The 24,956-nt window shown below is 40.7% G+C and overlaps 1 non-coding gene across 1 annotated transcript; it reads right to left on the bottom strand.

The window, feature by feature from the left end:
- Positions 1-21,486: 21,486 nt before the first annotated feature.
- On the bottom strand, positions 21,487-21,594 carry LOC130978144 (small nucleolar RNA R71). Its single transcript, XR_009085803.1, has one exon. It is a non-coding gene; the product is annotated as a small nucleolar RNA R71 (small nucleolar RNA).
- Between the last annotated feature and the right edge of the window lie 3,362 nt (positions 21,595-24,956).

Raw genomic sequence — 24,956 nt, 5'->3', positions numbered from 1 at the left:
AGGACCTGATGGCAGCATTCAAGAGAATCCGGAAGGTCTAAACCTTGTCTGTGGTATTCTGAGTAGGATTCAATGATTGAATGACTGTGATGTGCTTCAAACCTGTAACCTACTGGGCGTTAGTGACAGACGCAAAAGAGTGATTCTATTCCGGTAGGGGAGGGAACCAAACCGGTGATTGGCGGCACTGTGACAGAGTGCTTTGCATTAGCTTTCACTGCGCGGATGGGAGGTAGCTGCTGACAACAGTGAGACCCTACACGAGCTTGCCATGGAAGGAGACATGCGTGTTTGATGAAGAAGACAGTAGGAAAGCAGAGATTCAGAAGATGGAGCATCTCCAAACCTCAACCCATTCTCCATTACTGCAGTACAAGTAACCATTACATGTTCTTTTGCTTTTTACAATCAATCCTGATAATTTCTGATATCCTGACTAAGATTTACAAAATAACCATAGCTTGCTTCAAGCCGACAATCTCCGTGGGATCGACCCTTGCTCACGCAAGGTATTACTTGGACGACCCAGTGCACTTGCTGGTTAGTTGTGCGGGATTGCAAAAGTGTTATTGCAATTTCGTGCACCAAGTTTTTGGCGCCGTTGCCGGGGATTGTTCGAGTTTGGACAACTGACGGCTTATCTTGTTGCTTAGATTAGGACTGTTTATTTTTGTTGGTTTAGAGTCTTTTAAGTTGAGTCTAGTTTCATATTCTAAGTTTGGTGTCAATTGCATGCTTTTATTTTTCTTTTAAAATTTTCGTTTTTGCATAGTCTTAGTCCCTTTTTGATTCATAAAAATTCTAAGTTTGGTGTCCTCTTTGTGTTTTTCCTTTAAAATTTTCGAAAAAATTAGTGTTTGATTTTCTAAAATTTTAAGTTTGGTGTCTTTTTGTGTTTTTCTCTTTCCTCTTTTTAAGAATCAAATCTTTTTCATAAAAAAATTTTTCAATCATATCTTTTTAATTGCTATTTTCAAAATCTTTTTAATTAGCTAATTGATTCAGTTCTCAAATTGCTTTGATCTCATTTTCCCTTTTGATTTTCGAATTTTTTATTTAAATTTCTTTTTATTTTATTTTTTTCGGTTATTTCAAAAAAAAAATAAACAAAATTTATCTCTTTGCAATTATTATCATTTCCCTTTTGTCCATCATGGACTCAAGTGGAATTAATCAGTCCAAAAGGACTCTGGGGTCATATTCTAACCCCATTACAGCTGCATATGGGAGTAGCATCTGTATACCTCCCATCAAAGCAAGCAGCTTTGAGCTAAACCCTCAACTCATTATCATAGTGCAGCAAAATTGCCAGTATTCCGGTCTTCCACAGGAAGAACCTACTGAGTTTCTGGCACAGTTCTTACAAATTGCTGACACAGTACATGATAAAGAGGTAGATCAGGATGTCTACAGATTATTACTGTTTCCATTTGCTGTAAAAGATCAAGCTAAAAGGTGGTTAAATAACCAACCTACAGCAAGCATAAAGACATGGAAACAGTTATCAGACAAATTCCTGAATCATTTTTACCCTCCAAAGAGGATGACACAGCTAAGGCTGGACATCCAAGGCTTTAAACAAGAGGATCATGATCCCTTTATAATGCCTGGGAGAGGTATAGAGGTATGCTAAGAAAATGTCCCTCTGAAATGTTTTCAGAGTGGGTACAGTTAGACATTTTCTACTATGGGCTTACAGAAAAAGCTCAGATGTCTTTAGACCACTCAGCTGGTGGATCTATACACATGAGGAAGACAATTGAAGAAGCTCAAGAGCTTATAGACACTGTTGCTAGAAACCAATATCTGTACTCTAGCAATGAGTTCTCTCCAGAAGAGGAAGTCATGACAGTAGTCACTGACTCTAATCCTCAAGAACAGATAATGGAGCTTAATCAACAACTACTCCTGATGACAGAACAGTTAGCAGAATTTAAAGAGATGCTCAATGAAACTAAAGTTGCTAATAAAAGCATAGAACTACAGTTGAATCAAGCAAAACAGCAAATATCTAAACAGATAACAGAGGAGTGTCAAGCAGTTCAATTGAGGAGTGGGAAGACCTTGAATAACACTGCTCAAAAGAGCAAAAAGTCAAACAAGGAACATTGACAGAGGACAACCAAACCACTGTTCAAAATCCCTCTGAGGACAGTGAGAGCCCAGAGAGGAATATTGGCGTTCAAACGCCAGAAAGGGAAGGAAAGCTGGCGTTAAACGCCCATTCCTTGCCCAGTTCTGGCGTTCAAACGCCAGAAAAGGGGGAAAAGCTGGCGTTAAACGCCATTTTCCACCCAATTCTGGCGTCCAAACGCCAAGGGAGGATCAGACACCTGAGAGTGCTGACAGTAATCCCTCTAACAAGGCTTCTTCAACCACTTCTGTACGGAATAAACCTGCAGCATCTAAGGTTGAAGAATATCAAGCCAAGATGCCTTATCCTCAGAAACTCCGCAAAGCGGAACAGGATAAGCAATTTGCCCGCTTTGCAGACTATTTAAGGACTCTTGAAATAAAGATTCCTTTTGCAGAGGCGCTTGAGCAAATACCCTCTTATGCTAAGTTCATGAAAGAGATCTTAAGTCATAAGAAGGATTGGAGAGAAACTGAAAAAGTATTTCTCACTGAAGAATGCAGTGCAGTCATTCTAAAAAGCTTACCAGAAAAGCTTCAAGATCCTGGAAGCTTTCTGATACCATGCACATTGGAAGGCACTTACACCAAGGTAGCCTTATGTGATCTTGGAGCAAGTATTAACTTAATACCTGCATCCACTATCAGAAAGCTTGGGTTGATTGGAGAAGTCAAACCAACCAGGATATGCCTCCAACTTGCTGATGGCTCCATTAAACACCCATCAGGCATAATAGAGGACATGATTGTCAAAGTTGGGCCATTTGCCTTCCCAACTGACTTTGTGGTGCTGGAAATGGAGGAGCATAAAAATGCAACTCTCATTCTAGGAAGACCTTTCCTAGCAACTGGACGAACTCTCATTGATGTACAAAAGGGGGAAGTAACCTTGAGAGTCAATGAGGATGAGTTCAAGTTGAATGCTGTAAAAGCTATGCAGCATCCAGACACACCAGAGGACTGCATGGGCGCTGACATTATTGACTCTCTGGTAGAAGAGATCAATATGGCTGAAAGCCTAGAATCAGAGCTTGAGGACATCTTCAAAGATGCTCCAACTGATCAGGAAGAGCCAGAAGAGGCAAAGGAATTTTCGAAAATTCCTCAGGAGGAAGATAAGCCTCCTAAGCCTGAACTCAAGCCACTACCATCATCCCTGAAATATGCATTTCTGGGAGAGAGTGACACTTTTCCAGTGATTATAAGCTCTGCCTTAAATTCACAGGAAGAGGAAGCACTGATTAAAGTGCTAAGGACACACAGACAGCTCTTGGGTGGTCCATAAGTGATCTTAAGGGCATTAGCCCAGCTAGATGCATGCACAAGATCCTGTTGGAGGATAATGCCAAACCAGTGGTCCAACCACAGAGGAGGCTAAATCCTGCCATGAAGGAGGTGGTGCAGAAAGAGGTCACTAAATTACTAGAGGCTGGGATTATTTATCCTATTTCTGATAGCCCCTGGGTGAGCCCTGTCCAAGTTGTTCCCAAAAAGGGAGGAATGACAGTGGTTCATAATGAAAAAAATGAACTGGTCCCTACAAGGACAGTCACAGGGTGGCGCATGTGTATTGACTACAGAAGGCTCAATACAGCCACCAGAAAGGATCATTTTCCTTTACCATTCATAGACCAAATGCTAGAAAGACTAGCTGGTCATGACTATTACTGCTTTTTGGATGGCTATTCAAGCTATAACCAAATTGCAGTGGATCCCCAGGACCAAGAGAAAACAGCATCACCTGCCCTTCAGGCGTGTTTGCCTACAGGAGGATGCCTTTTGGTCTGTGCAATGCACCTGCAACCTTTCAGAGGTGCATGCTCTCTATCTTCTCAGATATGGTAGAGAAATTTCTGGAAGTCTTCATGGATGACTTTTCAGTATATGGAGACTCATTTAGCTCCTGTCTTAACCACCTATCACTTGTCCTGAAAAGATGCCAAGAGACTAACCTGGTTTTAAACTGGGAGAAATGTCACTTTATGGTGACTGAAGGAATTGTCCTTGGGCACAAAATTTCAAGCAGGGGAATAGAGGTGGATAAGGCAAAGGTAGAGGTAATTGAAAAATTACCACCACCTGCCAATGTTAAGGCAATCAGAAGCTTTCTGGGGCATGCAGGATTCTACAGAAGGTTTATCAAGGATTTTTCGAAAATTGCTAAACCTCTGAGTAACCTGTTAGCTGCTGACACACATTTGTGTTTGACACACAGTGTCTGCAGGCATTTGAGACCCTGAAAGCTAAGCTGGTCACAGCACCAGTCATCTCTGCACCAGATTGGGCATTACCATTTGAATTAATGTGTGATGCCAGTGATCATGCCATTGGTGCAGTGTTGGGACAGAGGCATAACAAACTTCTGCATGTCATTTATTATGCGAGCCGTGTTCTAAATGATGCACAGAAGAATTACACAACCACAGAAAAAGAATTACTTGCAGTGGTTTATGCCATTGACAAGTTTAGATCCTACCTAGTGGGATCCAAAGTGATTGTGTACACTGACCATGCTGCTCTTAAATACTTACTCACAAAGCAGGATTCAAAACCCAGGCTTATCAGATGGGTGTTGCTTCTGCAAGAGTTTGATATAGAAATAAGAGACAGAAAAGGGACAGAGAACCAAGTGGCAGATCATCTGTCCAGAATAGAGCCAGTAGCTGGGGCGTCCCTCCCTTCTACTGAGATCTCTGAGACCTTCCCAGATGAGCAACTCTTTGCCATTCAGGAAGCTCCATGGTTTGCAGACATTGCAAATTATAAAGCTGTGAGGTTCATACCCAAGGAGTACAGTTATGTGCAAAGAAAGAAACTAATTTCAGATGCCAAGTACTACCTTTGGGATGAACCATATCTCTTTAAGAGATGTGCTGACGGAGTGATCCGCAGGTGTATACCAGAGAGGAAGCACGAAGGATCCTATGGCACTGCCATGGATCACAGTATGGAGGACACTTTGGAAGTGAGCGAACAGCCACTAAAGTTCTCCAGTGCGGCTTCTACTGGCCTACTCTCTATAAAGATTCCCGAGAGTTTGTGCGTAACTGTGACAGTTGCCAAAGAGCTGGTAACCTGCCTCATGGATATGCCATGCCTCAACAAGGGATATTAGAGATAGAGCTGTTTGATGTATGGGGAATTGACTTCATGGGGCCATTCCCACCATCATACTCAAACACTTACATTCTGGTGGCAGTGGACTATGTATCTAAGTGGGTAGAAGCAATTGCTACACCCACTAATGATACCAAAACCGTGCTGAAATTCCTCCAGAAAAACATTTTCAGCAGGTTTGGCGTCCCTAGAGTACTAATCAGTGATGGGGGTACTCATTTCTGCAATAAACAGCTATACTCTGCTATGGTTAGATATGGAATCAGCCATAAAGTGGCAACTCCGTATCATCCACAGACAAATGGGCAAGCTGAAGTCTCTAACAGAGAGCTAAAAAGAATCCTGGAACGGACTGTGATGTCCCGAAGAAAGGATTGGGCAAAGAGCTTGGATGATGCTCTGTGGGCATACAGAACAGCATTCAAGACTCCTATAGGGACCTCCCCATACCAATTGGTGTATGGAAAGGCCTGTCATTTGCCTGTGGAACTGGAACATAAAGCCTACTGGGCAACCAGATTCCTAAACATGGATGCACAGTTAGCTGGTGAAAAAAGATTGCTCCAGCTAAATGAGCTAGAAGAGTTCAGACTCAATGCCTTTGAAAATGCTAAGATCTATAAGGAAAAGGCAAAGAAGTGGCACGACAAGAGATTGTCAACCAGAGTCTTTGAGCCAGGACAAAAAGTTCTCCTCTTCAACTCTAGGCTCAGACTGTTTCCAGGAAAACTCAAATCCCATTGGAGGGGTCCATATGTGATTACAAAAGTGTCACCATATGGGTATGTTGAGCTTCAGGATATTGATTCTGACAGTAAGTTCATTGTTAATGGACAGAGGATCAAACACTATCTTGAAGGAAATTTTGAGCAGGAATGCTCAGAACTGAGACTTGAGTGATTCTCAGTGAAAGTCCAGCTAAAGACAGTAAAGAAGCGCTTGCTGGGAGGCAACCCAGTCATTAGGAAGTTGTATGATTAGTTCTTACAGAGGCAAGTATCAAAAATGAAGGAATTCACAGAGTTACAGAAGGATTCAGCTCAAAAAGCAGAGAAAATGAGCTTACTGGCGAAAAAAACGCCAGTAAGGGGCATTTTGGGCGTTAAACGCCAGAATGGGCACCATTCTGGGCGTTTAACGCCAGTAATGGTACCATTCTGGGCGTTAAACGCCAGAATGGGCACCATTCTGGGCGTTTAACGCCAGGTGTGCAGCATCACTGGGCGTTCAGAAAAACGCCCAGTGAGGAAGGTTTTCTGGCGTTTAACGCCAGCCAGGGTACCTGGCTGGGCGTTAAACGCCCAAAAGGGGCAACAAATGGGCGTTAAACGCCAGAATGGGTGCCATTCTGGGCGTTTAACGCCAGCTTGGTGGGGGGACCACATTTTTGTTTTCAACTCAGATTTTTTCAAACTTTCCTTTTCTCACCCATACTTTTCTACAAAATCACACTTCAATCATTCATTATTCACTTTCAAATCTTCAAAAATCAAAACAATTTTTCAAATCTATTTCAAAATAATCCCAAATCTTCTTCAAAAACTCACCCTTTTCTCAAAAATCTTTCATATCTTTTCAAATTTCCTTTCAAATCTCTCTTTTGTTTTCGAAATTCTCCTCCCCCCACTCTATAATGAACGTTCCTCACCCCTCCTTCCTCACACCATTCGAATTTTCTCTCCCTCTCTCTCTCTCTTCTCTTATTTCTTTTCTTTTTGCTTGAGGACAAGCAAAACCTCTAAGTTTGGTGTGCTTTTCCGTGATCACTAAGCCAAGATTCATCAATATCATGGCTCCCAAGGGAAAACAAACCAACTCAAGAGGAAGGGAAGAGACCAATCCAAAGAATCTTTGGAATGAAGAGAAGTTCTTAACCAAAGAACATGAGGACCATTATCACAAAATAATGGGACTGAGGTCAGTGATCCCGGAAGTTAAATTTGATCTGAAAGAAGATGAATATCCGGAGATCCAAGAGCAAATTCGAAACAGAGGTTGGGAAGTTCTGACCAATCCTGAGACAAAGGTTGGAAGGAACATGGTTCAGGAATTCTACTCAAATCTGTGGCTCACAGATAAGCAAAGAATGACTGGAACCGCTTTTCCTACCCACAGAACCATGGTCAGAGGGAAAGTTATGTACTTCCATCTGGACAAAATAAGAGAAATCTTCAAGTTACCTCAACTACAAGATGATCCTGATTCCTTCAATAGGAGGATGGTGAGAGTAGATAAGGGGTTGGATCAAGTTCTAGAGGACATATGCCTCCCTGGAACTAAGTGGATAACCAATTCTAAGGGTGTCCCAAACCAACTCAAGAGGGGAGACCTCAAGCCAATTGCAAGAGGTTGGCTAGACTTTATTGGGCGTTCCATATTGCCCACTAGCAACCGTTCTGAGGTCACCATCAAGAGAGCAGTGATGATTCACTGTATTATGCTTGGAAAAGCAGTGGAGGTGCATCATGTGATTGCTTGTGAGATCTACACAATTGCAAATAAGAATTCCACTGAAGCCAGATTGGCCTACCCAAGCTTAATCTCCTTGCTCTGCAAAGAGGCTGGGGTAAAAATGGGAGTAGATGAGTTCATACCCATTGAACATCCAATCACCAAGAAGTCAATGGAAGGACAAGTGCAAGACAACTCTATCAAGAGGAGGACGCGTGAGTTCCTCCCTGAATTCCCTGAAATTGGCTACTGGGCCAGCCTAGAAGCATCCACTTCTCAAAATCAAGGTTGTTGAGTCCTAACTCTGTGAAAACCTCTATCATTAGGAGCCTCTGTTTTTTTCGTTTTTATTATTATCCTTTTTCCTTTATTTTTAGTCTCATCTCACATCTATATTTGAGTCTTGTTCTTAATTAATAAAATTAATAAAGTTTATGCCTTAAAGCTATGAATGTCCTATGAATCCATCACCTCTCTTAAAAGAAAAATGCTTTAATCACAAAAGAACAAGAAGTACAGGATTCCGAAATTTATCTCTGAAAATAGTTGAATTAGTTTGATGTGGTGGCAATACTTTTTGTTTTCTGAATGAATGCTTGAACAGTGCATATGTCTTTTGAATTTGTTGTTTTAAGAATGTTAAAATTGTTGGCTCTTGAAAGAATGAGGAGAAAGAGAACTGTTATTGAGGATCTGAAAAATCATCAAATTGATTCTTGAAGCAAGAAAAGCAGTGAAAAAAAAAAAAATATATTTCGAAAAAAAAGAAAAAGAAAAGAAAAAAAAAAGAAGGAAATAAAGTTGTGATCCAAGGCAACAAGAGTGTGCTTAAGAACCCTGGACACCTCTAATTGGGGACTTTAGCAAAGCTGAGTCACAATCTAAGAAGGTTCACCCAATTATGTGTCTGTGGCATGTATGTATCCGGTGGTAATACTGGAAGACAGAGTGCTTTGGGCCACAGCCAAGACTCATACATTAGCTATGTTCAAGAATCAATATACTTAACTAAGAGAATCAATAACACTATCGGAGTTCTGAGTTCTTATAGATGCCAATCATTCTGAACTTCAAAGGATAGAGTGAGATGCCAAAACTGTTCGGAGGCAAAAAGCAACTAGTTCCGCTCATCTAATTGGAGCTATGTTTCTTTGATATTTTGGAGTCTATAGTATATTCTCTTCTTTTTATCCTATTTTGATTCTCAGTTGCTTGGGGACAAGCAACAATTTAAGTTTGGTGTTGTGATGAGCGGATAATTTGTATGCTTTTTGGCATTGTTTTTAGTATGTTTTTAGTATCTTTTAGTTAGTTTTTAGTATATTTTTATTAGTTTTTAATTAAAATTCACTTTTCTGGACTTTACTATGAGTTTGTGTGTTTTTCTGTGATTTCAGGTATTTTCTGACTGAAATTGAGGGTCCTGAGCAAAAATCTGATCCAGAGACTGAAAAGGACTGCAGATGCTGTTGGATTCTGACCTCCCTGCACTCGAAGTGGATTTTCTGGAGCTACAGAAGCCCAATTGGCGCGCTCTCAACGGCATTGGAAAGTAGACATCCTGGGCTTTCCAGCAATATATAATAGTCCATACTTTGTCCAAGATTTGATGGCCCAAACCCGCGTAGCAATCCGGCCTCAGAAATTCCAGCGTTAAACGCCGGAACTGGATTAAAAGTTGGAGTTAAACGCCCAAACTGGCATGAGAACTGGCGTTTAACTCCAGAAAATGTCTCTACACATAAAAGCTTCAATGCTCAGCCCAAGCACACACCAAGTGGGCCCGGAAGTGGATTTTTCTGTCATTTACTCATTTCTGTAAACCTTAGGATACTAGTTTACTACTTATAGGACCTTTTGACATTGTAATCAAACCTGATGACCTCATAACATTTTGTACACGTTTCTTCCACAGTATGAGCCTCTAAACCCCATGGTTGGGGGTGAGGAGCTCTGCTGTGTCTTGATGGATTAATGCAATTACTACTGTTTCTTATTCAATCATGCTTGCTTCCGTTCTAAGATAACACTTGTTCTTAATCCGGATGAATGTGATGATCCGTGACAATCATCATCATTCTCAACTATGAACATATGCCTGACAACCACCTCTGTTCTATCTTAGATTGAGTAGTTATCTCTTGGGTTCTTTAATCGGAATCTTCGTGGTATAGGCAGGACCTGATGGCAGCATTCAAGAGAATCCGGAAGGTCTAAACCTTGTCTGTGGTATTCTGAGTAGGATTCAATGATTGAATGACTGTGATGTGCTTCAAACCTGTAACCTACTGGGCGTTAGTGACAGACGCAAAAGAGTGATTCTATTCCGGTAGGGGAGGGAACCAAACCGGTGATTGGCGGCACTGTGACAGAGTGCTTTGCATTAGCTTTCACTGCGCGGATGGGAGGTAGCTGCTGACAACAGTGAGACCCTACACGAGCTTGCCATGGAAGGAGACATGCGTGTTTGATGAAGAAGACAGTAGGAAAGCAGAGATTCAGAAGATGGAGCATCTCCAAACCTCAACCCATTCTCCATTACTGCAGTACAAGTAACCATTACATGTTCTTTTGCTTTTTACAATCAATCCTGATAATTTCTGATATCCTGACTAAGATTTACAAAATAACCATAGCTTGCTTCAAGCCGACAATCTCCGTGGGATCGACCCTTGCTCACGCAAGGTATTACTTGGACGACCCAGTGCACTTGCTGGTTAGTTGTGCGGGATTGCAAAAGTGTTATTGCAATTTCGTGCACCAATCTCCTTGCTCTGTAAAGAGGCTGGGGTGAAGATGGGAGTAGATGAATTCATACCCATTGAACATCCAATCACCAAGAAGTCAATGGAAGGACAAGTGCAAGAAAACTCTATCAAAAGGAGGGCGCAGGAGTTCCTCCCTGAATTTCCTGAAATTGGCTATTGGGCCAGCCTAGAAGCATCTATCACCAAGTTGCAAGAAACTATGGAGCAGCTTAAGGAAGAACAGCAGAATCAGAACTACATGCTCTGCAAATTGCTGAAGGAGCAAGAGAAGCAGGGGCGTGAACTCCAAGAGATGAAACGCCAAAAGCTCTCCTCTCAAGCTGAGGGAGCATCCACTTCTCAAAATCAAGGTTGTTGAGTCCTAACTCTGTGAAAACCTCTATCATTAGGAGCCTATTTTTTTCGTTTTTGTTTTGTTTTTCTATTTTTAGTTTCATTTTATATTTATTTTCTGAGTCTTTGTCTTAATTCATAATTAATAAAATTTAAAGTTTATGCCCTAAAGCTATGAATGTCCTATGAATCCATCACCTCTCTTAATTGAAAAATGCTTTAATCACAAAAGAACAAGAAGTACAGGATTTCGAAATTTATCCTTGAAACTAGTTGAATTAGTTTGATGTGGAGACAATACTTTTTGTTTTCTGAATGAATGCTTGAACAGTGCATATGTCTCTTGAATTTGTTGTTTTGAGAATGTTAAAATTGTTGGCTCTTGAAAGAATGAGGAGAAAGAGAACTGTTATTGAGGATCTGAAAAATCATCAAATTGATTCTTGAAGCAAGAAAAAGCAAAAAAAAAAAAATTTCGAAAAAAAAAAGAAAAGAGAAGAAAAAGAAAAAGAAAAGAAATAAAGTTGTGAACCAAGGCAAAAAGAGTGTGCTTAAGAACCTTGGACACCTCTAATTAGGGACTTTAGCAAAGCTGAGTCACAATCTAAAAAGGTTCACCCAATTATGTGTCTGTGGCATGAATGTATCCGGTGGTAATACTGGAAGACAGAGTGCTTTGGGCCACAACCAAGACTCATACACTAGCTATGTTCAAGAATCATCATACTTAACTAGGAGAATCAATAACACTATCTGAGTTCTAAGTTCTTATAGATGCCAATCATTCTGAACTTCAAAGGATAGAGTGAGATGCCAAAACTGTTCGGAGGCAAAAAGCTACTAGTCCCGCTCATCTAATTGGAACTATGTTTCTTTGATATTTTGGAGTCTATAGTATATTCTCTTCTTTTTATCCTATTTTGATTTTCAGTTGCTTGGGGACAAGCAACAATTTAAGTTTGGTGTTGTGATGAGCGGATAATTTGTACGCTTTTTGGCATTGTTTTCAGTATGTTTTTAGTATAATTAGTTAAAATTTTAGTATATTTTTATTAGTTTTTAGCTAAAATTCACTTTTCTGGACTTTACTATGAGTTTGTGTGTTTTTCTGTGATTTCAGGTATTTTCTGACTGAAATTGAAGGTTCTGAGCAAAAATCTGATTCAGAGACTGAAAAGGACTGCAGATGCTGTTGGATTCTGACCTCCCTGCACTCGAAGTGGATTTTCTGGAGCTACAGAAGCCCAATTGGCGCGCTCTCAACGGCGTTGGAAAATAGACATCCTGGGCTTTCCAGCAATATATGATAGTCCATACTTTGCCCAAGATTTGATGGCCCAAATCGGCGTAGCAATTCGGCCTCAGAAATTCCAGCGTTAAACGCCAGAACTGGCATAAAACTTGGAGTTAAACGCCCAAACTGGCATGAAAGCTGGCGTTTAACTCCAGAAAATGTCTCTACACGAAAATGCTTCAATGCTCAGCCCAAGCACACACCAAGTGGGCCCGGAAGTGGATTTTTCTGTCATTTACTCATTTCTGTAAACCTTAGGATACTAGTTTACTATTAATAGGATCTTTTGACATTGTATCTGTACCTCATGACATTTTTACACGTTTCTTTGTGTACATTCCACGGCATGAGTCTCTAAACCCCATGGTTGGGGGTGAGGAGCTCTGCTGTGTCTTGATGGATTAATGCAATTACTGCTGTTTCTTATTCAATCATGCTTGCTTCCATTCTAAGATATCACTTGTTCTTAATCCGGATGAATGTGATGATCTGTGACACTCATCATATTCTCAACTATGAACGTGTGCCTGACAACCACCTCCGTTCTACTTTAGATTGAGTAGATATCTCTTGGATTCCTTAACCAGAATCTTCGTGGTATAAGCTAGAACTGATGGCGGCATTCAAGAGAATCCGGAAGGTCTAAACCTTGTCTGTGGTATTCTGAGTAGGATTCAATGACTGAATGACTGTGACGTGCTTCAAACTCCTAGCAGGCGGGGCGTTAGTGACAGACGCAAAAGGATTGATGGATTCTATTCCGGCCTGACCGAGAACCGACAGCTGATTAGCCATGCTGTGACAGAGCAAAGGAACATTTTCACTGAGAGGATGGGAGGTAGCCACTGACAACGGTGAAACCCTACATACAACTTGCCATGGAAGGAGTCTTGCGTGTTTGATGAAGAAGACAGTAGAAAAGCAGAGATTCAGAAGATGGAGCATCTCCAAAGCCTCAACCTATTCTCCATTACTGCTGAACAAGTAACCATTTCATGTTCTTTTGCTTTTCACAATCAATCCTGATAATTTCTGATATCCTGACTAAGATTTACAAGATAACCATAGCTTGCTTCAAGCCGACAATCTCCGTGGGATCGACCCTTGCTCACGCAAGGTATTACTTGGACGACCCAGTGCACTTGCTGGTTAGTTGTGCGGGATTGCAAAAGTGTTATTGCAATTTCGTGCACCAGTTAGTGCCATTAACGTGAAGGATAGAATGGAGCAAGGGATGATGTCCCAACGTTAGTGACACTAACCTTTGTCACTAACGTTGGAGATAGCAAAGGAAGACCTACGTTAATGGCCACGTTAACACCACTAACGTGGACCATTAACGTGGTAGAGGAGGGGTTGTTGTAGCGTTAGTGACAAAGGTGAGTGTCACTAACGCCCTCGAGCCTTGGCATGCCTACGTTAATGGCCACGTTAGTTACACTAACGTGGACCATTAATGTGGGAAAGAGGGACAAGGGGCAACATTATTGGCAAAAGTGAGTGCCAATAACGCTAGCAAAGCAAAGGAAGACCCACGTTAATGGGCACGTTAGTTACACTAACATGGACACTAATGTGGGCAAAATCTCACCCGGTAGCCTGACTATGCCTTCTTCAAACAAGAATAACTTGAGCCACAAAACTCCAAATGAGGTGATTTTAGTGGAATTGGAAAGTAGGATTCCAGAGCTTTCCAAGCATATATGGCACTACATGGTGGATAATAAATTTGAGGGAGAAAATCTGTCTCGAAAGTGCAAAGATGAACATGGTATCAACCTGTAGTAAGGCCAGCTGACCTCTTCACCTTCCAAGAGATGTAACTCGAGCTGTAGAGCTCCAAATGATGCGCTTCCAAAGGCGCTAGAAAGTAGACATACAAGGCTTTCCAACTATATATAATAGTATGGAGTGGACATTAAGTTTGAACTTCAGTACCTGGAAATATTAATCCCCTGATCGCTAATGTTATTGTGGCTCACCTTTTCCAATAATGCCAGCGACTATGCCAGCGACCCTACTCCCTTCAAAGGAGCATAACTTGAGTTATAGAAATTCAATTGATATGATTTTAGTTGCGTTAGAATGCTGACATTTAGAGCTTTCCAAAGATATATAATACTCTATAGTGGGCATGAAATTGGAGCACAAACAATAGGCATCTTTTAAGCCCTAAAAATACCAACTAGGTAGCAAGTGTAACGTTAGCCACACTAACTTAAGCACTAACGCCACACTTGTAGCGTTAGTGTGGCTAACGGTAGCACTAACATTAGAACTTAGACCTCAACTTGATTCACTTCTCTTTCATGGACCACCCAACCTCAAGCAAGCAAGCCCACAAGTATCAACTAATCAAGGCCACAAAAAGCATCTAGAATAGGAATTTTTATTTAATTGTAATTTACTTTTAATTTCATTTCATTTTGTAATTTAGGAGAGCCTATATAAAGGCCTTAGTTTTTACATTCAGGGGGATTTAGGGAATTGGGGATTGAAGAGGGGTCTTCGGACTCCCTCCCCTCACACACTTTTCCTTCTGTTTCTTTGTACTTTTCATTTATGAATTTTGAAGTTTCAATTTTAGTTTTAATCTTCATCTTTACTTCTTTGTACTTTCTTTCTTTTCTATTTTGGTAGAGCAATGATCACTTAACTCTTTTCATTGGGTTAGAGAGCTCTATTGTGATTCAATGGATCAATTGTAGTTCTTATTCTTCTTCTTCTTTCTTTTCTCTTGATTTTACTAGAGAGCTTTCGATCTTCGTCCATTTGGGTAATTGTCTCGGAAGAGAAATTGCTCATACTTGGATTTCCTCTGAACCTTGGAAGAGGAATGAGGAAATCATGCTAGAAATGCTCTCTCACATTGGATTAGGTTGGGGGTTGGATGGATATTGTGACATTTAATCCTACCAATACTTTGATCTATGAATGTGTGTGGTACAATCAGTGACCAAACTTCATCTCTTCCCATGAGCAATTAAATCAAGGAATTGGGAAATTGTTCAAGCTTGGAGAGATTGAATTGCCAAGGAATTGGGATCCAATCACTTAAGATTGCCAAGGAGATCAATGAATGCATTGATTGAGGAAGAGATGAGAATGAACTTGATCTGGAGGATTGCAATATCTCTTGATCCCAATGTTCATTTTATTTTTAGTTTTTACATTTACTTTTCTTGCCATTTTACTTTTCTGCACTTTATCTCTTTCTTTACTTTTGTGCTATTTACTTTTCTTGTTGCTCATCACTCCTTAATGATTCGTCTAACTAGAATAATCAATTAACCATTGATTGCTTATTCCGTTAATCCCTGTGGATTCGACCTCACTCTATTGTGAGTTTTTACTTGACGACAAATTTGGTATACTTGTCGAAGGGAGATTTGTTGAGATATAAGTTTTATGTGCATCAAGTTTATGGCTCCATTGTCGGGGATTAATTATGATTAACAAACTACCGGTTGATTGATTTACTAGATTAGACACTTTTCTTTTGTCTTTGTTTTCTTTAGTTTCTTATTTTCTTTTGCTAACTAACTGTTTGTGATATTGCCTCACTAAGAATCCCTCATTTATTACAATGGAGATACCAATTTCTTTTAGTGATTATTTTTTGAGACAGAGCTTTTTGCAGGAAAGAAAGGAGCATCCATCATATTTTAGTCAATCAAATTTCATGGGAAACTCTCCACCACCACAGAATGATTCACTTTACTATGCTCATGTTGGGTGGGAGTATCAAGAACATGAAATGGGGTACTTTCCAGAGCCACAAAATAGTCCATATTTTGGTGAAATTGATCACTACTCAAGTGGTGGCTGGGAAGATCAAAATCAAAGAGATTTCACTCATTCATACCCCATTCATCAAGAGCCATCACCTCTCAATTATGCAACCTCACCTCCAAGTTTGACGTGCCTAAATTCTTCATCACTTGAGTATACCTCAGCACAAAATTCTATCCCAAATTCATATAATTCATTTCATCATCCACAAAGCTCAATCCACTACCCACAAGAGTCATAAAACTTTCAAAACACACAATCACAAAACAACCAATTCCATTCACAAGCCAACCACGACCAACCATTACAACCTAGCCAACCTCCTTTAGATAGACTTGCCTGGATGGAGCTTATCATTGAAGAACTAAAAAAAAGTAGAGAAGAAGATAGACTCGCTAGGATAGAACTTTTCGTTGAAGAAATGATAAAGACAAACGAAGAGGAGAAAATAGCAAAATAGGACCATGAAGAAAAATTGAGACAGAATACACAACTCTATTCTGAAGAACAATTCATTGAAGAGCTGAGATCACAAAGAGAGACCACTTCACTCTCTCCAGAAACAGAGGAGTTCATTCAAAGGTCAAGAACAAGGGAGGAATCAGAAGAACAAGAAAAAGAGGCAGCCATACCAAGTGAGATTCATATGAAGAAGGAGGAGGTTGTGAGAATATATAAGCCTAAGGCTCCATACCCACAGAAGTTACTAGTGGTGACAAAGGAACATGCAAACTCACTCCCAAAAGACTCAATGCAACATCATGTAGAAGAAAGGGAGGAAGTCAATCAAGGGAGTCCACACTACTCCAATAAAATAGAGAGTTGCATAAAGGGTGAGTTCATTGAACCACCAATTCAAGAAGCACTTGATGAAGAGGATGCTCCAACCATTATACAACACCCAAATCCTGAAATCAAGGTGGTGAAGGCAATCAACATGAGCACTAAAAAGAGGATGGTGACCAAGAAAAGAAAGATAATATCCATGAAGAAGAAAAGGTTAACCAAAAGCCATCCCACCCCTACCCCAACAAGCAAGTTTATTCAAGCTAACAACAAAAGAAAGCTTGCTGGGGAGAGGCACTCAAAACAAGGGGCATTAACTGGCTCCTCTTTCCTCTTGAGGTCATTCCTCTTAACAAACTGGAAGAAGAGGAAGAAAGTCATGAATAACATGTCAAGCTAATGACATTAAAAGAGTGCTTGTTGGGAGGCAACTCAACCGTAGGTAACATTTTCTTTCCTTGATTAGTTTACTTTCAATAATTTGGCATATGATTGCATTCTAAGTTTGGTGTTGCCATGCAACAACATAATTTTCAATCTTCACTGGGTATTTGCATCATTCTAAAATGAAAGTGTCACACTAAGCTTGGTGTTGCCACTTAACTTTCATGCAAAGTACCATGCCAACACCACTTATTAATGCAATCACATTGTCTCTATTTTACTTCTTGTGCCTTTATTGTATCCTTAATTTTGCTTGCTTAAGCAAATGCATTACTCACATTTCATGGCGTAAGACACTCATAATCCATCATAGGCCCCATTACCACTGTTTTAATTGTTGCTTGATGATGAGCGGATAATTTGTATGCTTTTTGGCATTGTTTTTAGTATATTTTTAGTATGATCTAGTTAGTTTTTAGTATATTTTTATTAGTTTTTAGTTAAAATTCACTTTTCTGGACTTTACTATGAGTTTGTGTGTTTTTCTGTGATTTCAGGTATTTTCTGGCTGAAATTGAGGGACCTGAGCAAAAATCTGATCCAGAGACTCAAAAGGACTGCAGATGCTGTTGGATTCTTACCTCCCTGCACTCGAAGTGGATTTTCTGGAGCTACAGAAGCCCAATTGGCGCGCTCTCAATGGCGTTGGAAAGTAGACATCCTGGGCTTTCCAGCAATATATAATAGTCCATACTTTGCTCAAGATTTGATGGCCCAAACCGGCGTTCAAAGTCACCTCAAGAAATTCCAGCGTTAAACGCCGGAACTGGCACCTAATTGGGAGTTAAACGCCCAAACTGGCACTAAAGCTGGCGTTTAACTCCAAGGAGAGTCTCTACACGAAAAAGCTTCATTGCTCAGCCCAAGCACACACCAAGTGGGCCCGGAAGTGGATTTTTATGTCATTTACTCATCTATGTACTAGTTTTCTATAAGTAGGACTTTTGGCAGAGACTTTTGGTATCTATCTTTGTTTTATGCTATCTTAGATCTTTGGGAGGCTGGCCATTCGGCCATGCCTAGACCTTGTTCTTATGTATTTTCAACGGTGGAGTTTCTACACACCATAGATTAAGGTGTGGAGCTCTGCTGTACCTCGAGTATTAATGCAATTACTATTGTTCTTCTATTCAATTCCGCTTGTTCTTTGTCCAAGATATCACTTGTTCTTCAACATGATGAAGGTGATGATTGACGCCCATCACCATTCTCACCCATGAACAAGGTGACTGACAACCATTCTTGTTCTACAAGCATCTGAGGCTTAGTGAATATCTCTTGGATTCCTGATTGCACGATGCATGGTTGATCGCCTGACAACCGAGTGCTCGCCTGACAAACGAGCCAACCATTCCGTGAGGTCAGAGTCTTCGTGGTATAGGCAGGACCTGATGGTGGCATTCAAGAGAATCCGGAAGGTCTAAACCTTGTCTGTGGTATTCTGAGTAGGATTCAATGACTGAATGACTGCGACGTGCTTCAAACTCCTGAGGGCGGGGCGTTAGTGACAGACGCCAAAAGAATCAATGGATTCTATTCCGGTCTGATTGAGAACCGACAGATGAATTCCGCTATGCTGTGACGGAGCATATGCAATCGCTTTCACTGAGAGGATGGGAGGTAGCTGCTGACAACAGTGAAACCCTACACGAGCTTGCCATGGAAAGGAGTAAGAAGGATTGGATGAAGGCAGTAGGAAAGCAGAGAGACGGAAGGGAAGGCATCTTCATACGCTTGTCTGAAGCTCTTACACCAATGATATACATAAGTATCACTATCTTTATCTTTATATTATTTTCGTTCATCATCATATACAATTGAGTTTGCCTGACTAAGATTTACAAGATGACCATAGCTTGCTTCAATGCTAACAATCTCCGTGGGATCGACCCTTACTCACGTAAGGTATTACTTGGACGACCCAGTGCACTTGCTGGTTAGTTGTGCGAAGTTGTGTAATGCCATGGAATTGAACCACCAAGTTTTTGGAGTTCATGACCAGGGATTATGAGAGTTGTGAAAAGTATTGTTCACAATTTCGCGCACCAAGTTTTTGGCGCCGTTGCCGGGGAATTAAATGTCCTAACTACAGTTTCGCATTTGTTCCCTGCAATAACAGTGCCAAGTTTTGATCCGGCAACAACACCAAGTTTTTGGCGCCGTTGCCGGGGATTGTTCAAGTTTTGAGCAAGCTTTTGGTAACAATGCCTGGGATTGTTCTAGTTTGGACAACTGACGGTTCATCTTGTTGCTTAGATTAGGTGTTTATTTTTTTTCGAAATTCTTGAAGATGAATTCTAGAGTTTCATGATGATTTGTTGAAATCTGGCTGGCTGTAAAGCCATGTCTAATTTCATTGGACCGAGGTTTCAACCTATCATCACAAGAGCTTGTTCATCTTGCTTTTGGAGCAGTGATCTGCTAAGGCTTGGCTGGCCTTTGGCCATGTCTAGTGTTTTGGACCGAAGCTTTCTTTGAAAGCTTGGCTGGCTGTGAAGCCATGTCTAATTCCTGGACCGGAGTCTTAGACTAGCATTGCACTGATTCCTGGAATTCTCATTAAGAATTTTGATACCTTTTCCCACTTAATTTTCGAAAAACACAAAAAAAAAAATTCACAAAAACCATAAAAACCAAAAATATTTGATGTTTCTTGCTTTAGTCTAGTGTCTCATCTTAAGTTTGGTGTCAAATGCATGTTTTTGTTATATTTTTCGAATCCATGCATGTACTTCTTTGTTTTGATCTTTAAATTCTATTGACTTGAGTATTCATGTGTCTCATATAGTGTCAGTAGCACACAAACTGCTAAGTTTGGTGTCTTGCATGCATTGTTAATTGATTCCTGTTGCATTTTGATTATTAAAAATCCAAAAATATTTTTTTAATTTGTGTCTTTTCAAGTCAATGATACAAAGAATTGAAGATTCAGAACATACTGCAGAGGAATTATACAGAAAAAGCTGAGCATTCAAAAATGCCCAGTGAAGAAGGCAGACTGGCGTTTAAACGCCAGCCAGGGTACCTGGTTGGGCGTTTAACGCCCAAAGAGGTAGCATTTTGGGCGTTAAACGCCAGAATGTATACCATTCTGGGCGTTTAACGCCAGGATGGTGCTAGGAGGAAGATTTTGTTTTCAAAATCAATTTTTTTCAAGTTTTCAAAGTTTTTCAAAACCAAATCTTTTTCAAATCATATCTTTTCAATCAAATGTTTTCAAAATCAATTTCTTTCCTTTTTCAAAGATACTTACCAACAATTAATGATTTGATTGAACATTTTTTTTGCCTTTTCTATTAAGAAAGGTTTTATGTTTGAATCATATCTTTTCTTGTTAGGCAAGTCATTAATATTTTTTTTATATCTTTTCAAATTGTTTTCAAATCATATCTTTTAAAATTGTTTTCAAATCATATCTTCTCAATCACATCTTTTTAAAACCATAACTTTTCAATCAAATCTTTTTTTTACCTCATCTTTTTCAAAATAGTTTTCAATCAAATCTTTTTGACTTCTAATTTCAAAATCTTTTTCAAAAATCACTTTAATTCTTCCCCACTTTCAATTTTCGAAAATTATCAATCAATTTGTAAAATGTTTTTGACATCTTTCTAATTAATTTTCGAAAATCCTCTTCCCTCCTTCTCACATCCTTCTATTTATGGAGTACTACTCCTTCTTAATGCACAATTCGAACTCTAAACTAATCAAGTTCGAATTCTTCTACCTTCTTTTCTTCTATTTTTCTTTTCCTCTGACACTTCAAGGAATCTCTGTACTGTGACATAGAGGATTCCACATTTCTCTTGTTCTCTTCTCTTTCATATGAGCAGGAGCAGAGACAAAGGCATTCTTGTTGAAGCTGACCCTGAACCCGAGAGAACCTTGAAGAGGAAGCTAAGAGAAGCCAAGGCACAACTCTCTTTAGAGGACCTGACCGAATTCTTCAAAGAAGAAGAACACATGGCAGCCGAAAACAATAACAATGCCAACAATGCAAGGAAGGTGCTGGGTGACTTCACTGCACCTACTCCTGATTTCTATGGGAGAAGCATCTCTATCCCTGCCATTGGAGCAAACAACTTTGAGCTTAAGCCTCAATTAGTTTCTCTAATGCAACAGAATTGTAAGTTCCATGGACTTCCAATGGAAGATCCTCATCAGTTCTTAGCTGAATTCTTGCAAATCTGTGACACAGTCAAGACTAATGGGGTTAACCCTGAGGTCTACAGACTGATGCTATTCCCTTTTGCTGTAAGAGACAGAGCTAGAATATGGTTGGATTCTCAACCTAAAGAAAGCCTGGACTCTTGGGAAAAGCTGGTCAATGCCTTCTTGGCAAAGTTCTTTCCACCACAAAGATGGAGTAAGCTTAGAGTGGAAGTCCAAACCTTCAGACAGAAGGATGGAGAATCCCTCTATGAAGCTTGGGAAAGATACAAACAATTAATCAGAAGATGTCCCTCAGACATGCTTTCTGAATGGAGCATCATAGGTATTTTCTATGATGGTCTCTCTGAACTATCTAAGATGTCCTTGGATAGCTCTGCTGGAGGATCTCTTCATCTGAAGAAGACGCCGGCAGAAGCTCAAGAATTGATTGAAATGGTTGCAAATAACCAATTCATGTACACTTCTGAAAGGAATCCTGTGAACAATGGGACTAGTCAGAAGAAAGGAGTTCATGAGATTGACACTCTGAATGCCATATTGGCTCAGAACAAGATATTGACTCAACAAGTCAATTTGATTTCTCAGAGTCTGTCTGGAATGCAAAATGCACCAAACAGTACTAAGGATGCTTCATCTGAGGAAGAAGCTTATGATCCTGAGAACCCTTCCATGGAAGAGGTGAATTACCTAGGAGAACCCTATGGAAACACCTATAATTCTTCATGGAGAAATCACCCAAATCTCTCATGGAAGAATCAAGAGAGACCTCAACAAGGTTTCAATAACAATAATGGTGGAAGAAACAGGTTTAGCAATAGCAAGCCTTTTCCATCATCTTCTCAGCAACAGACAGAGAGTTCTAAGCAGAATACTTCTGACTTAGCAACAATGGTCTCTGATCTAATAAAGACCACTCAAAGTTTCATGAATGAAACAAGGTCCTCCATCAGAAATTTGGAAGGACAAGTGGGTCAGCTGAGCAAGAAAGTTACTGAACTCCCTCCTAGCACTCTCCCAAGTAATACAGAAGAAAATCCAAAAGGAGAGTGCAAAGCCATAGACATGGCCGAATATGGAGAGGAAAGAGAGGAGGAAGACGCCACTGAGGAAGACCTCAGTGGGCGTGTACCAATCTCCTCTGAGTTCCTCAATGAGGAACAATGGGAATCTGAGGCTCAAAATGAGACCATAGAGATTCCATTGGACTTACTTCTGCCATTCATGAGCTCTGATGAGTATTCTTCCTCTGAAGAGGATGAGTATGTCACTGAAGAGCAAGTTGCTAAATACCTTGGAGCAATCATGAAGCTAAATGACAAGTTATTTGGAAATGAGACTTGGGAGGATGAACCACCTTTGCTCACCAAAGAACTGGATGACTTGTCTAGGCAGAAACTGCCTCAAAAGAGGCAGGATCCTGGGAAGTTTTCTATACCTTGTACCATAGGCACCATGACCTTCAAGAAGGCCTTGTGTGACTTAGGGTCAAGTGTAAACCTCATGCCCCTCTCTGTAATGGAGAAATTAGGGATCTTTGAGGTGCAAGCTGCAAGAATCTCATTAGAGATGGCAGACAATTCAAGAAAACAAGCTCATGGACTTGTAGAGAATGTTTTGGTGAAGATTGAAGACCATTACATCTCTACTGATTTCATAGTCCTAGAGACTGGGAAGTGCATGGATGAATCCATCATCCTTGGCAGACCCTTCCTAGCCACAGCAAAGGCTGTGATTGATGTTGATAGAGGAGAGTTGATCATTCAAGTGAATGAAGAATCCTTGGTGTTTAAGGCCCAAGGACATCCCTCTATCATCATGGAGAGGAAGCATGAAGAGCTTCTCTCAAAACAGAGCCAAGCAGAGCCCCCACAGTCAAACTCTAAGTTTGGTGTTGGGAGGCCACAACCAAACTCTAAGTTTGGGGTTGAACCCCCACATTCAAACTCTAAGTTTGGTGTTGGGAGGTTCCAACACGGTTCTGAGTATTTCTGAGGCTCCATGAGAGTCCTCTGTCAAGCTAATGACATTAAAGAAGCGCTTGTTGGGAGGCAACCCAATGTTTTATAGTTAACTATTTTCTTTTGTTATTTTATCTTTTTTGTAGGTTGATGATCATAAGAAGTCACAAAAACAATGAAAAAAGCAAAAACAGAATGAAAAACAGGAAGAAAAACAGCACACCCTGGAGGAGAAGAAGCTGGCGTTCAAACGCCAGTAATGCTAGCTGTTGGGCGTTTAACGCCCAGTCTGGCACCATTCTGGGCGTTTAACGCCAGAAAGGGGCACCAGACTGGCGTTAAACGCCAGTAAAGGGCAACAACCTGGCGTTAAACGCCAGGAATGGGCACCAGCCCGGCGTTTAACGCCAGAAATAGCTCAAAACGTGATTTTGAGCAACATTTGGTGCAGGGATGACTTTTCCTGGACACCACAGGATCTGTGGACCCCACAGGACCCCACCATCACTCTCTCTCTTCTTCCCCCATTCACCAATCACCTCAATACCTCTTCCCCAAAAACCCTTCACCTATCAAATCCCATCTTTCTCTTCACCACTCACATCCATCCTTCATAAAACCCCACCAACCTCACCCTTCAAATTCAAACCACTTTCCCTCCCAAACCCACCCATAATGGCCGAACCATTACCCCCCTCTCTCCTATATATACCCTTCTTCAACCCTTCATTTTCACACAACCTAAACACCCCTTCTTTCCCTTCTTGGCCGAACACACCACCTTCCCCTCTTCCTCATTTCTTCTTCTTCTACTCTCTTCTTTCTTCTTTTGCTCGAGGACGAGCAAACATTTTAAGTTTGGTGTGGTAAAAGCGTTGCTTTTTCGTTTTTCCATAACCATTTATGGCATCCAAGGCCGGAGAAACCTCTAGAAAGAGGAAAGGGAAGGCAAAGGCTTCCACCTCCGAGTCATGGGAGATGGATAGATTCCTCTCAAGGGTGCATCAAGTCCACTTCTATGAAGTTGTGGCCTTGAAGAAGGTGATCCCCGAAGTCCCCTTTTCACTCAAAAAGGGTGAATATCCGGAGATCCGCCATGAGATCCGAAGAAGAGGTTGGGAAGTACTTACCAACCCCATTCAACAAGTCGGAATCTTGATGGTTCAAGAGTTCTATGCCAATGCATGGATCACCAAGAACCATGACCAAAGTGTGAACCCGAATCCAAAGAATTATCTCACTATGGTTCGGGGGAAATACTTGGATTTTAGTCCAGAGAGTGTGAGGGTGGCGTTCAACTTGCCTATGATGCAAGGAGATGAGCACCCTTACACTAGAAGGGTCAACTTTGATCAAAGGTTAGACCAAGTCCTCACAATCATATGTGAAGAGGGCGCACAATGGAAGCAAGATTCAAGAGGAAAGCCGGTTCAATTGAGAAGGCATGACCTCAAGCCCGTGGCTAGAGGATGGTTAGAGTTCATACAACGCTCAATCATTCCCACTAGCAACCGGTCCGAAGTTACCATAGACCGGGCCATCATGATCCATAGCATCATGATTGGAGAAGAAATAGAAGTTCATGAGGTTATAGCCCAAGAACTCTACAAGGTGGCGGACAAGACCTCCACTTTGGCAAGGTTAGCCTTTCCTCATCTCATCTGTCACCTCTGTTATTCAGTTGGAGTTGACATAGAGGGAGATACC

This window comes from Arachis stenosperma, chromosome 4 (genome assembly GCF_014773155.1).
Source record: "Arachis stenosperma cultivar V10309 chromosome 4, arast.V10309.gnm1.PFL2, whole genome shotgun sequence".
Classification (NCBI taxonomy): Eukaryota; Viridiplantae; Streptophyta; class Magnoliopsida; order Fabales; family Fabaceae; genus Arachis; species Arachis stenosperma.
Note: the sequence above shows the minus strand (reverse complement) of the source record. Positions and strands in the feature narration are given on the sequence as shown.